The following is a 14,641-nucleotide window of genomic DNA, read 5'->3' as shown; positions in this document are numbered from 1 at the left end:
CTCAGCCACTCCAAGAATATTTTCTGTCAAAAGCTTGGGATAAGTCACGTTTGCTTGTTAAAATGCCCATGAATAAACATGAAATATATTACATTTTGAATTTTTAAAATAGAGCTGACTTTAGAGCTATTAATGAAGAAACAAAAGAGAAACTGAAAATATTAGTTTTAGAAGACCTAGTTTTAATTAATGAATTTATTTTTCAGTAAAATCTTGATTAAGCAAAAAAGTTGAGGAAAAGAAATATCTGAGCAAGCAAAGTTTTGGGGGAGGCTGGAAAACAAATAAATGATTTTTCCTTAACATTTCTGGTCTTCCTTCTGAAAATCTAGCCAAAATAATGATCCTCCTGCCTTAAATTCAATTGCCTTTTTATTAGGCACATACACATGCTGGTCAAGGTAGAAGGAGGCTGAAGAGACTACCCTAAATAAATAATCCCCCTTGCTCTGACAAAATTTTTAGATTTGGCAAATAAGTATACTGAACATAAGTGAGTAGTTTTAAAAAATATTCATTCCAGGAGTACTCCAGGTTTATTATTTTGAGTTTCAGTTCCCATTGCCTGAGGCTGGAGATGCACTAGAGAAGAATGGGGGAAGGATTACTGGATTTGGAGGGAAATGTCTTGAGGATGAAATGAAATGAAATAATGAAATGCAACTAAATGAAATGTATGAATGATCTTAGCACAATGTATGCTACTTTACAAATGTCAACAATGTGCATATATCTTGATTTCTTGTATTAGAGATATATGGCAGACATTGTTTTATTCATTAACTTCCTTGTAAGAGCCTGGAGGTGGGAGGGAGTTGAATGTCACCAATTGCTTCTTAGTCAATCAATGTAGGTATTATATACCTACCAGAGTAAGACTGAGCCACATATGCTGAATTATATAAATCAGATTGCTCCAGGAATACAAAGGAAGAACATCAAAACTAAATTTTGAGTGACAGGACCTGATTCTTTAAGAAAACTGATGTTTGAAGAATACTGTGAAAGAGAGTACATTTTTTATACAGTTTTTTGCACATTATAGCAGTTGTTTCTAGGAAACGAATGAAGGAAATACTGGCTTGGAAAGTTAGACAGTCAAATTTCTATGATAGGTAACAAAATGCAATTAAAAAAAAAAAAAAGAAAGATCTTCCTTTGAAACTAGAGGCCCTGTGCATAGGATTCGTGCATTGGTGGAGGCATGGCCTGTGGGGATTGGCCCACTATGGGAGCGCTGCTCATCCCAGTCAACCAAACGGCTGTGGACCTGCCCTCTGAATGGCTGTTCCGGTGGGAGCAGCCGCTCATCCCGATCAGCCGAGTGGTGTTCCCACTGTGGGAGCACACTGACCACCAGCAGGCAGCTCCTGCATTGAGCATCTGCCCCCTGGTGGTCAGTGTGCATCATAGCAACTGGTCAACTGGTCATTCTGGTCATTCTGCTGTTTGGTCTCTGGGCTTTTATTATATAGGATGTTGTCACATTGCTGGAATCAACTTACATAATGTGTAGTCTATGTGATACAATTATTGACAAATGAAATCTTAGCGTGTGTCTCTGTATGGCCATGTCAAATAGCAATTAAGAAGCCATTAATTTTTCAAAAATGTACTGAGCTTCTGTTATATTGCTAAAACTGTTAGATGATGAGGGAATATAAAATAAATTTTGAAGTTGTCTTTCTCCTTCAAAAACTTAAAATCTATTGGGGAAGACAGACTTGTACTTATGTAACTAAAATAACAGGTTTGAAATAGACAAGGAAAAATAAGTGTTATGATGTTGAAATAAAGAAGGGAACAATTTTTTTTATATGTTAAGGATTTAGACAATTTTATAAATATTAAACAAACTATGAAGATAACCAGTGACAGTTAACACTTTTTATTCTCCATTATGCTCTGGCTATTTGAAAATTACCTTAAGGCCCAAGTGTTTTTATGCTTAGAAATCTGGATATGGACTTTCTCTTTTTCTATTCCATTTTTCTTAAAACAAAATTTTAAAAATTGCAGCTTTTCTGCCCATATCCTATCCTATGGGCATTTATAACCCTAAGAAGGATGTATATTCCTCAATGTTCCCTCAGGTGGATTATTTAGGATCTTCAAAATTATGATGTGGCTCTTAGCTCCAGAGAGGCTTAGGGGAGCTAGAGAACATTTGGGTTGTTCTTTGTCATGCATGTCATAAAAAACCTATAACTTCAAAAAGGAGTATCAAAAATTTGGTTCTTGCAATACTTTTCAAAAAAGGGATATGGTGATTCTGTGTCAATCTTGATTAAAACTCTTACTGTGGAATCCAGAACTCTAGGTGACTCTTGTCTACCTTTCAATCTGTTTTCATCCCAATTTCCCTTCTTCCACTTGTCTGTAGCCATATTGCTTCCTTCTGTCCCTCAAAAAGATGAAAGATATTTCTTTCCTTTTTAGACTTTATCTTGGCTGGTTCCAAATCCTCCAGATCTTTGTCAAAATGGTTCTTTCTCATCCTTTAGGTTTCAGATCAAATGCCACCTTTTCAGAGAGATCTTACCTGACAACCCAGCCTTTTGTGTCATTTGGTTCCAGTTACAAATAAAAAATAGGAAGAAAAAAAAAGTGATTCAAATCTACTTCAACATGGGAACCATAAGATCACACAAGAGAAAGTCCTGAGGTTGGGTGAGTTTCAGGTGATTGGTTTAGTACCTCAACAAATTATTTCCTTTTCTGCACTCAGCTTCCATATCATCATCTGCCTTCTAAGGCTGGTTCCCTTCATGTTTGTTCAATGGTCCAGGGAAAATCTGGGCAGTACGTTCCTTGTTAATGCCATAAAATTATTGATTTCTTATGACTCTTCCTTTAAAAATGAGAGAAACTTTCTCAGACCTTGGAAGCAAACTTCTTTTACAATTCATTGGCTGTAACTGTGTCACATGATAATACTTGAACCAATCTATATTATAAAAACCCAATGGCCCTAAACGCTCTAACAACCAAAGACCTGTCACCAGGAGGCAGCATACACAGTGAGGCATGTGCGAGTGGGCGGGGCTGTGTGCACAGGGAGGCACACACGGGTGGGTGGGGACTTGACTCTGGATGTCCTGCGGGGAAGTCCCGCAGCGTGGTGGGGCCTGGGGTCCTGGTTTCACGGGATTTCCCAGGGGTCTGGGTCTCACGTGATTTCACACGCTGGGTCACTAGTCATTAATAAAGTGGATGGGACTGATTCAAAATAATAGGAGTCATCACCCTTTGAGCTGAGGCTCATTTCTGAAACTACATATTGCTGATATTTTTTAAAAATATTTTTTTTATTGATTTCAGAGAAGAAGGGAGAGGGAGAGAGAGAGATAGAAACATCAATGATGAGAGTGATTGATAAGCTGCTTCCTGCACACCCCACACTGGGGATTGAGCCTGCAACCAGGGCATGTGCTCTGACTGGGAATTGAACCGTAACCTCCTGGTTCATAGGTCCAAGCTCAAAGGGCATATTGCTGCTATTTGTCAAGAGAAAATAGAGTGAGTATTGAGGAGTAAATCTAATGCTCTTACTTCCCTCAGATGCAAACCCATGATCTTTTTAATTTTTACACTTATATTGTTCTAGAGTATTATTGTCTATTTTACTCACCAAAGTTAAAGCTACACAGAGAATGGCCCTTGTCTTATTTGATAATGTATTTTCATTTAAAAAATAGAATAGTTGGTGCTCAATAAAAATTTGTTGAATTTGTGGATAAGCTAGACACATCACATCACCCTCTCTCTCTTATTGAGTTTCTTGACTTCAGTGGATGAAAATTTTGCCACATTATTATAAACTGACTTTATTCTCTAGAGCAGGGGTGGACAAATTTTTTGACTCGAGGGCCACAGTGGGTTCTTAAACTGGACTGGAGGGCCGGAACAAAAACATGGATGGAGTGTTAGTGTGAACTAATATAAATTCAAAGTAAACATCATTGCATAAAAAGGTACGGTCTTTTTTTTTTTTTTTCTCAGTTTTATTCATTTCAAACGGGCCGGATCCGGCCCGCGGGCCATAGTTTGCCCACAGCTGCTCTAGAGTCTCTTATATTCTCAGAGGCCCCAGTGACAGGTGAAGGTTCTTAAACATTAGGAATTGTACCAGGCTTGAGAAATTTTGAACTGGGCCTTGAAAAAGTGAATAAAATGAAAAGTGAAATACTTATTTAAAAAGAAATAATGGGGAAGGTATATAAGGAACAGCAACAGTATTAAGGCAGGATGATGTTGGGTGGGATATGCTAAGAAATGAAAGCAGTCTGGCATGACTATGGGCAGGCTGTATAGAGTGACTGGGATGGGGGGCTGAAGCAGTGCCTTAAAGTTGACTTTCTCGCATGGTCTTTCTCAGTCATTCCACTGTTATGATTATCTGATCACTGCTTTAGTCACCTCAGCACATTTCTAATTTGCTTATGTTGTTTCTTATAAATATTTCTATTTCTCTATACTTGGTCCCTTTGCTTTTTTGACTAGTTTGTAAACTCATTGATGGCACTAAATAGATTTACTCTGTGGTAGAATGAAAATTAACTGAACGAGATGTAAGGGAAGCTTCATAAAAGGAAGAACCTTGAGTGATTCTTTTTTTAACCGTTGTATGCTCAGTACGTGTGGAAAGCACGCATTAATATTGGTAGATTAACTAAATGAAAGAGGGAATAATTTAAAAAAAAACCCTGCTTTTAAAAAAAAAAAAATCAGGCCCCCCCCTTACCCATTATGTGATCTTGGAAGAGAGTCACTGAATCCCTCTACGTCAGTGGTTCTCAACCTTGGCTGCACTTTAGAATCACCTGGGAATCTTTTTAAAATCCTGATTTCTGGGCCTCCTCCTCCAGAAATTCTGTTTCTTTGTTATGGGGTGGGGCCACAACATTAGTAACAAAGAAACAGAATTTCTGGAGGATGAGGCCCAGAAATCAGGATTTTAAAAAGATTCCCAGGTGATTCTAATGTGTATCCAAGGTTGAGAACCACTGCTCTAGGTCTTTTTTTTTTTTTTTTTTAATCTTCACCTGAGGATATTTTTCCATCTATTGGTTGCCTCCTCACATACACCCCGACCGGGGCCGGGGATTGAGCCTGCAACTGAATTATGTGCCCTTAACCAGAATCAAAACGCCATCCTTCAGTCGGCAGGTTGAAGCACTATCCACTGAGCCAAACTGGCTAGGGCCTTTCTAGTCTTGATTTCCTCACTGGTCAAGTGGGGATGATGATGCTGGTGATAACATCTTACTGGAGGGTTAAGTGAGATGATGAAGGCACTTGGGAAATGAAAATGCTCCACAAATGTATATCATGGTGCTGGGACTCATTCTGAAATCAGTAACTGCACTCCAGGAGCAGCGCAGTGAGAACAGAAACAAGATAAGATCAGTTTGGCTCCAAATGGCAGACCCTAACTGACATTGTTGGCCTACCTTGAAGATTTCAAGTTGCCCTGTTTTTAAAATGTTACAGTGTAAGAAATGGAGATAAAGAATTACTAGTAGCTGAATAAGTGGCTATAGAGATGCAAGCACAAAGACTTTTAAGTTGTGTTAGGTAAACATTCCCAAGTGTGGATGGGCCTCTTTGTAAGCACGTATCTCTGGAACTCATTACTCTTCTCTTTCTCACCTCAGAGGGAATGAAGACGTGTTCTTGCCTGATGTAGAGGAAAGATCACTGCATCAGGAAACTTGGATTACAGTACAAATTCTCCACTAATTTCTTAGGTAGCCTTGTATTAACTTGTATATATGTGGTTTTGGGGTTTTTTTTCTAAGATGAAGAAACTGTATAAGAAGAAGTCTGCAGTTCTTCTATTCTCTAACATTTCATAATTCCTAAGCACCCAGAAGAAATAATGAATTTGAATCCCAGGCAACTTCCCATGCTCACTCAGCTTCCTGATCCCCTTATTCTATCCATAGCTCTTCCCTTCTGCACATATTTCTACAAAGTTCTTTTATTCTGGTTTTGAAAGGCTTACTTTGGGGAGTCACTTTGTCAGTTAATTTAGGTCACATCCTGCCATGTGACTGTATGATGATAATAATAGCTGCCACTTCTATAATACCACAGTATGGTCACTATTCTAAGAATTTAACTCATTTAATCCTCATAGCAGCTTTATGAAGTAGATCAAGCATGTCAAACTCAAAGGCTAACTCGGGCCAAATAAACAAGGTTTAAGTTTATGTGGGCCACACAAAAAACAGAAGCTTCAATTTTCATAGAAACATAGGTTTATTTCGATAGAGACATGCTGAACACAAAGGGCTGAAATAAATGCGTAATTGTTAACATAAAATAATAGAACATTTTAATAAAAATTAATATGTTTTCTTGAACATTAACTTATCAAACACTGAATAACTGCACAAATTAATAAGTGTAATGCAAATAAACCTATGTTTCTTGTTCTACGAAAGTGAAATATTTCCTGTTGCACACACCAAACAAGTTAGTCCAAGACTAATGATGTGGCAATCGGCTGCTAAAATATTCACTGCTAGTATTAGTGGAGAGAAATGGTGCACCTGCGCAGAAGGCACAGAAGGGAAATGAATGCAACACAATTATAGTAATTAGTCATTAGCAAATATTGTAGTTCATTATTAATAACTAGAGGCCCAGTGCACAAAGTTCGTGCACTGGTAGGGTCCCTAGTGGCTGGTGGCGGCTGGCCTGGTACTCCCTCCCTTCCTCCGGCCAGCCCCATCCCCTGGTCGAACTCCTGGTTAAGGGAACAATTTGAATACTATGCTTTTATTATATAGAATTATGTGTAGCAGGATATTGTAAAAATTAAGTTACAAAATTTTTATTAATGCTTCTTACATACTGTTATATTGGCTGGGCCACAAAAATATTTGTTGCGGGCCACATGTGGCCCGTGGGCCACGAGTTTGACATTCTTGAAGTAGATATCTTTGTGATACTTTACATATGAATAAAGTGAGGCAAAGGTGTGTGGTTTTTTGTGTGTTTTTTTTAATTTGTCCCGAGTCATACTCCTGTAAAGTGCCAGAGTGGTAACTCAGATCCAGACTGTTTTACAACTCTCCATATGTATGCTAAAGTAATAAACTGTGCTGAGTTTGGAGGTAGGAGGAAAGCTAGCAAGAGGAGGTCTACAGTCAGAAAGCACAGAGCCAGGTTCCCAGATCAATGTGACAGGTACACAGTGCAGGTAAACTAGTTAGACAAATGAGCAACCAAAAGTCGAAGTTCTAGCCCATAGATCAGTTTGCTCTCAAAATTTTGCCTCTGAGATTGCCTGCCAAAAATGTGACTTTAAATATAAAACCAACAAAATGAAATCATTTCTTGGAAAACATTTCTGTGGTTTACTGTGGAATGCCAAGTTAAGAATATCTGTCTTACATTTTCAAGCACATGTGTTGTAGTAATTTTATGGGGTAATGAGTTGGCTTCCATTAAAGATATTTTTACAGGGGCTGGGGCTGGAGAAATGTTATGTGGCAGGCAGTGAAATATCTTACTTTTTCAGATTGCTTTGGCTAATCACCTACAGGTGAATTTTCTAGGAACTGTGCTTTTAACCATTTAACTGCTATGAATTTTATTGGGTTGTGACTGAAGACTTTGGACATAATGTCAGGGGACCAAATGGTGAGGGAGGGAGGAGTTCAGGATATGAGGAAAACGATGAGTATAACAGAAGAAATGTAGAACTTTTGTCTCAACTTTAAAACTTGAATGGTACTTAAAGTCCATTCATTGGATTCAATAAAAAAAAAAATCCAAGATGTGACAACAGCTGATTAGTGGAGGCAGTTGTCCTCTATCAGAGTAAGCAGAAATCTCACTTCCCAGCTTTCCACATGACAGATGTTGCTAGTTACATACCCAATATCTATTTTCTCCTTCTTCTTTACTAATAGGAGCAAAATTTTGCTCCTAAAAGATTCTATTCCCCAGATTATTTTTCAACTAGAGGTGGCCATGTGACACCATTATTACCAAAAAGATATAGGTGGAAATTGGCTGAGGATTTCTGGAAAGATAGCTCCTGCCCAGTCCTCCTAAGTGATGGCCAAGAAGAGCATCAGCAACCATCGGTTAGGCAAGAGAAATGAGTTATGATGGTGGTACAGAAAGACACAGATTTTTTATTCTGTGTAAAGTTGATGCTGATACTCTGGACTGCTTAGGAAAAGCATTCTTGTGTTCTGAAAAATAAATACGTATTTTTGATATGTAAGCATTTGCCTAATACTGAGGCTGAGGAATATACTCTCACTGTGCTTTTTCCTCTTACCTACTCCCTCCAGTGGCTCCAAGTTTTAGAGCTGACATATTCCCACCTATTAGTGATAGAACCAAGGGGGTGGGGTCACATGTCATTCCATTCATTGAAGCCGTTATTCTTGAATAGGGGAAACCGTTCTTGGTTTATGTGAGAAAGACAAAGGGTTGTGACCCAAGATGAGATCAGTTACAAAAACCTGTTTGAATTTCAACATAAACACAATAGTCAGTGGAATAAAAGAATCTATTGTGCATCCTACCAGGAAGGTCAAGTGAATATGAAAGAGCTTGGTGCCTGGAGGTCACTGGTTTGATTCCTAGTCAGGATACATGCCTAGGTTGCAGGCTCGATCCCCAGTAGGGGGCATGCAGGAGGCAGCTGATCAGTGTTGACACTGATGTTTTTATCTCTCTCTCCCTCACCCTTTTTCTCTCTTTAAAAATCAATAAAAATATATTAAAAAGAAAAAGAAAGAGCTTTTTTTTCTCATATCCTTGCCTAATATTGGGATATGAGAAATGTTACCCATGAGGTGCCTGGGTGACAAATTTGTAAAAGGCTGGTGTCAGCTTTCAGCATTCTAGGACTAAAATGCAGCCCATCTGGGTAGAATTTCTCTGAGATTAAATACCAGTAGGACATGAAATATTTGATCAGTAAGTGCTGTTAAGGAAATTTTAAAGAACTTTGAACAGAGCATTCAAGAGTTACCTGAGGTTAAATGGGTGCAATTTATGTAATTTGTCTGATGTTACTAAAAAGAAACAGCTTGATGCTGGAAGACAGCGTGTTAAGTATGGGAGATTAGAAAAATCTTTGATGGCATCATTGCACTTAAACTAACACCAGCCTTTGGCTTCTTTTTGTATGAGCCAAATAAATCATTTACTTTTTGAAGCTACTGTTTGTTGGGCTTTGTATTTGCAGCTAAACTTATTGCACACTGACACATTCCCTCTTCTCTCTGCCCCATAGATATCTGATAAGTCAGAGAAACACATCTGGGTTAAAGACAGACCTTGTGATAGAAGAATTGACTATGGTTATCTAGGTCTCTATGATGTCTACTTTATGTATATGTTTTATTTTGTTTTTGTCCAGAAATATTTAGGCTCATTATATTTAAACTAGAGGCCCAGTGCACAAATTCATGCACCAGTGGGGTCCCTTGGCCTGGCCTGTGTGATTGGGCCGAAACCAGCTTTCTGACATCCCCCAAAGGGTCCTGGATTGCAAGAGTGCGCAGGCCAGGCCAAGGGACGCCACTGGTGCATGATTGGGGCTGGGGAGGGATGCAGGAGGTTGGCCAGCTGGGGGAGGGGATGGGGTGTGGGACCGCAGGAGGGCTCCAGGATATGTCCAGCCAGTCTTTCTCTGTCCCTATCAGCCAGATCCCAGCAGCAAGCTAACCTACCAGTCAGAGCGTCTGCCCCCTGGTGGTCAGTGCACATCATAGCAACTGGTTGAACAGTCGACTGTCTGCCCCCTGGTGGTCAGTGACATCACAGCGAGCAGTTGAACGGTCTTAGCAAATCATTAGCATATTACGCTTTGATTGGTTGAACAGATGACTGGAAGACTGGACACTTAGCATATTAGGCTTTTATTATATAGGATGAGTTCCATGAATAACAGTTTATTTTTTTAAATTTTTAGTGAATTTGTTGTGGTGACATTAGTTAATAAAATTATATAGGTTTCAGGTGTACAATTCTATAATACATCATTTGTATATTGTATTGTGTGTGCACCAGCCCAGTCAAGTCTCCTTTCATCATCATTTATGCCCCCTTTACCCTTCTTTAACTCTCACCACTCTCCTTTCCCTCTTGTAATTACCATACTGTTTTCAGTGTCTAAGAGGTGTTTTTATTCTTTGCTTAAGCCCTTCACGTATTTCACCTAGCCCCTGAGTACCATTACCCTATGACAGTTGTCAGTCTGTTCTCTGCATCTATGAGTCTAGTTTCTATTTTGTTAGTTTATTTTGTTGATTAGATTCCACATATAAGTGAAATCACATGGTACTAGTTTTACTCTGGCTTATTTCACTGAGCATAAAAATCTCCAGGTCCATCCATGCTGTTTCAGAAGGTAAGATTTTCTTCTTTTTTCATGGCCAATTAGTATTCTGTTGTAAAAACCACAGCTTTTTCATCTACTCATCTACTGGTGGGCACGTAGGCTGCTTCCAAATCTTGCCTATTGTGAATAATGCTACAATAACAATTTGAGTCGGCTTGAGATCTTCCTAGGAAAGGTGAACATTTTGACTTTCTAAAGACAGCTTGAGAAATGCAGAGAAGAAAGGCAAAGAAAAGAAACAGATGGGCATTGAATTACCCAAGATGTGCTCATCATGGTACATGTCAGCATGTCACCTTATTTACTTCTCAGAACTGCTCTTCAGGCATATTTTGTTACAACCATTTTACAGAATCTGAAATCTGAAACTTAAAATAGTAAAATCCCATATTAATAAGTGGCAGAACCAGATTTCATATCCAGATATTCTGACTGGGCATCCAGATTTTGTGTCCTTTGTCCCAGAAGGTGACATTACCTTTTCTATACCAGACAGATATCAAACCTGTCCATTGCTTTGAAAGGAGACACTATCTTTATCTTCCAATGCAGACATCCTTGGAAGGAAAATAGGGAACTAGGGCAGCCAGTGCCTTTGCTTGCAAACAGTGCAAACATAAGAGAGGCCCATGGAGCATTATCTCCCAACAGCATTCACCGTTTTCCTCTTCTGCTCTCTTTCTGACACCCCTCATCACGGTTCAGTCCACCTTTGTGCTCCTTTATTATCTTAAGGGCCTGGGGCCTTTCAACTTTTTTACTCTTATCATTGAAGAAAAGTTTAAAAAACTCATTTTAAGCAATGAGAGGTTTTCATATGATCTTTTCAGGCAACAGAAGCATAAGCATTAATTCATTCGTTCAGTTGTGTATTCAGTGTTTATTGTATAGCTACTATAGAGCAGGTACTGAGTGCTTTCATTTTAACCATTCAGACACTAGTGAAGTAAAGAAGTAACAGTATCAAGTAGAAATTTTACTCAGGTGGGGTTTAGTGCTTTTACATTGGATGGTCCAGGAAGTCCTCAGTAAAAAGAAAAAAAAAAGTGAAATTTGAGCTAAGAACTCACGGATAATGTCCCAAGTAGATCCTGGGAAAGGATCTGGAGTGTTTATCTAAGGTGTCCCTTGAGATAAACTTTAACCGTGCAGGTGTGGGACATTCAAGTAGTTGCTAATGAAGAGGTTACTCTACGCAAGCAGGTCCAAGGAGGCAGGCTTAGGACCAAAAAGAGCCCAGAACCTTTAATTTAACTTTTAAGGGTACACAAAATAATTCAATTAACTGCTGGAGGAATTACACCACATGAAACATATGCAGTTGCAAATCCCACAGCACTTTATTACTCACAATTCCTGGTGCTGCGGGTACAGGCTTAAGTGGGATCCCAGTGGTGCTGTCCTCGGGGGTCTGGCAGCTGGGCTGGGCTGGTCTGGATGCAGGGGGCTGGCGTTCCTTGCCCAAGAGCTAGGTCATGTCTCAATTGGGAGGTACTGACCATTCTTCTGTCACCTGGCAGAGAGAGGAGCGTGGAGTGGCGTTGCTTGCCAGACTGACAAGAGGACGTGCCTTTGTGGCTGTCTAGACAGGCGAGCACCAGGCTGGTCGGGACCCCCACTTTTAAAGCCTGTACCCCATTTGCAGCACAATTGGCCATTTTGTTAGTTTATCAATGAATTACATCAAGGCACACATGTTTATCTCAAACAGGGCGAGGGGCTACATGTGGTTATCTAGGGAGAGTACATCACCCACTCAAGTGGTTATCTTGACAGGTCACCCCATTATTTACTGAAGTTCAAATCCTTATCTATGAGGGACACACACTTCAGGGCAGTGGGGAATGTGTTCTTAATATCATGCTTTAAGTTTCAAGAAAAGTTAATTTAAACATTTTAAAACCTTCTTAGACATTTTTTAGGCATTTTTAAACATTTCTATATATTACTACAACAGATAAGAAAGAGTCCATTATTAAAATAGCTTGAAAAAATAGCCTGAGTAACAAATCCTAAATCTATTAGGTTGAACCAGGTGAAACTGCTGATGTGCAGTAGTCTCCCCTCATCCTTAGTTCCTCTTTCCAAAGTTTCAGTTTCCTGAGGTCAACCATGGTCTTAAAATATTAAATGGAAAATTCCAGAAATAAACAATTCATAAGTTTTAAAAATGTGAGCTGTTCTGAGTAGCATGATGAAATCTCACAGGATCCCCTCCAGGATCTGAGTCTCTCTTTGTTCAAGGTATCCACTGGGCTCCCACCGGCTGGTCACTTCCTAACCATCTTGCATTGTCAGATCCAATGTTGCAGAGTCACAGAGCTTGTGCTCAAGTCACCCTTATTTACTTCAAAATGGCCCCAAAGTTCAAGAATAGTGATGCTTGCAATTCGGATATGCCAAAGAGTGCTGGAGGCAAAGACCAACAAGTAGTTAGCATAATAAATGGGAGAGGTCCGTTAGAAGGCTGATGGACCTTGGGGCTTTAGCAAGGGCTAAAAGCTATGCACTGATTGTTCTGTGGAGACAATGGTGGCTGAAGGCAATCTCCTAACCTGATCATCTTTTACTGTTTACCAAACCTTACCTTTGATATGTCTGTGTGGTTTGCTAAAGGGCAAATGTATATTACAGTAAATAAAAAGCTATGAGTCAAGAGATTCAGGGAGCCACTCCACTAGAGAGTAGGTTTCTGCCTGGTTCCCCCAATGCCTTCCAAATTTATATTTCTTGTCTAGTATATCCATTTGCGTGTGGCCCCTTCTCCAGATTCTGAATGCTTGCTGCAAAAGGTTGCGGCAAAAGAGAAGCTGTAAAGTGCTTCCTTTAAGTAAAAAAGTGAAAGTTCTGGATGTAATAAGAAGAGAAAAAAATCATATGCTTAGGCTGCTAAGATCTACGGTAAGAATAAGTCTTCTAACCATGAAATGGTGAAGAAGGAAAAAGAAATTCATGTTAGTTTTGCTGTCACACCTCAAATTGCAAAAGTTATGACCATAGTGTGTGAGAAATGCCTTAGTATGTATGTATGTACATATGTACACATGTGAACATATATACACATGTGAACATATATACACATATATGCATATAAAGGGGTGTGTGTGTGTGTGTGTGTGTGTGTGTGTGTATTTCTACTAGTTAGGCTTCTCTGGCCTGACTAATACATCATGCTAGTGATTTAATAAGTTACTTTTTATTTATTTTTATTTTATGTTTGTTCTTGGTTTGCCCACTGTGTCTAATCAGGACACTGCTTACTGGCAATTGGACTTTGGTTCAGCAACCTTGATACTTGAGTTCTGGCTAAGAAAGAATTCAGAGCCAAGACTCAAATACAGGCAAGAATTTATTTAGAAGATCACAGATATAGAAGAAGTGAGCCCTGGAAGAAGTAAGCCAACTGGGCTGGGAGGGCTCAGGAAATAAGAATCAGAGGCAAAAGAAAGGCCCTTGGAACTTAGGAGAAAGAAAGCAAGGATATATGCCCCTTGGGGAAGGAGAGCTACCTGAGAAGGGGGTAGAAAAGAGCACAGAGTGCTTGAGAAGGGGTGGAGGGGAGCTAATAAATTACTTTTAACAGAGATACTGACATTTTAAAAAATAATGTGGAATTTTCAAAAGCAATATTTTAGGATAGGAATAACCTTTGTAAGGTATCTCTTTGATTATAGAACCTAAAATAAAACTACCACCTCACATAATCAAGGGATTAATTTGAATCTAAGCTCCATAAATAATTGCTGCTCTTTGACAAAGCAACTTAGCCTAGCTTAGCTTTGTTTCTTCATCTGTAAAATGGGTATAACAATATCTTAAAGAAATGCTGCAACGATTAAGCAAACTCATGTATATAAATAGTATAAGTCTGACACATGCAATTGTTACATAAATAATAATGATTGTTATTATTATCATCCTATATAATAAAAGCCTAATATGCAAATCAACCAAATGGTGGAATGACCAGTCCCTATGACACACACTGACCACCAGGGGGCAGATGCTCAACGCAGGAGCTGCCCCCAGCCCGCAGGCCCCAGGCCAGCCAAGGTGGGTTCCAGTGGGGGCCCCCCAATTGCCCCGCCAGTCTCCCCACAGATCAGCCCTGATCGCTGCCAGGCCTAGGGACCCTACCTATACACAGGGCCTCTAGTATAGATATAAAGTTGATGCTGTATGAAAATATTCTAATATGCTAGCATGCTCAAAGATTTAAAAGATTAAGCAAAAGTTTGTGAGGCAGTAAAAGGGTACAGGAAC

Source organism: Myotis nattereri, assembly GCF_964212035.1.
Source record: "Myotis nattereri genome assembly, chromosome: 9".
Taxonomy (NCBI): domain Eukaryota; kingdom Metazoa; phylum Chordata; class Mammalia; order Chiroptera; family Vespertilionidae; genus Myotis; species Myotis nattereri.
This window is presented reverse-complemented; position numbering follows the sequence as displayed.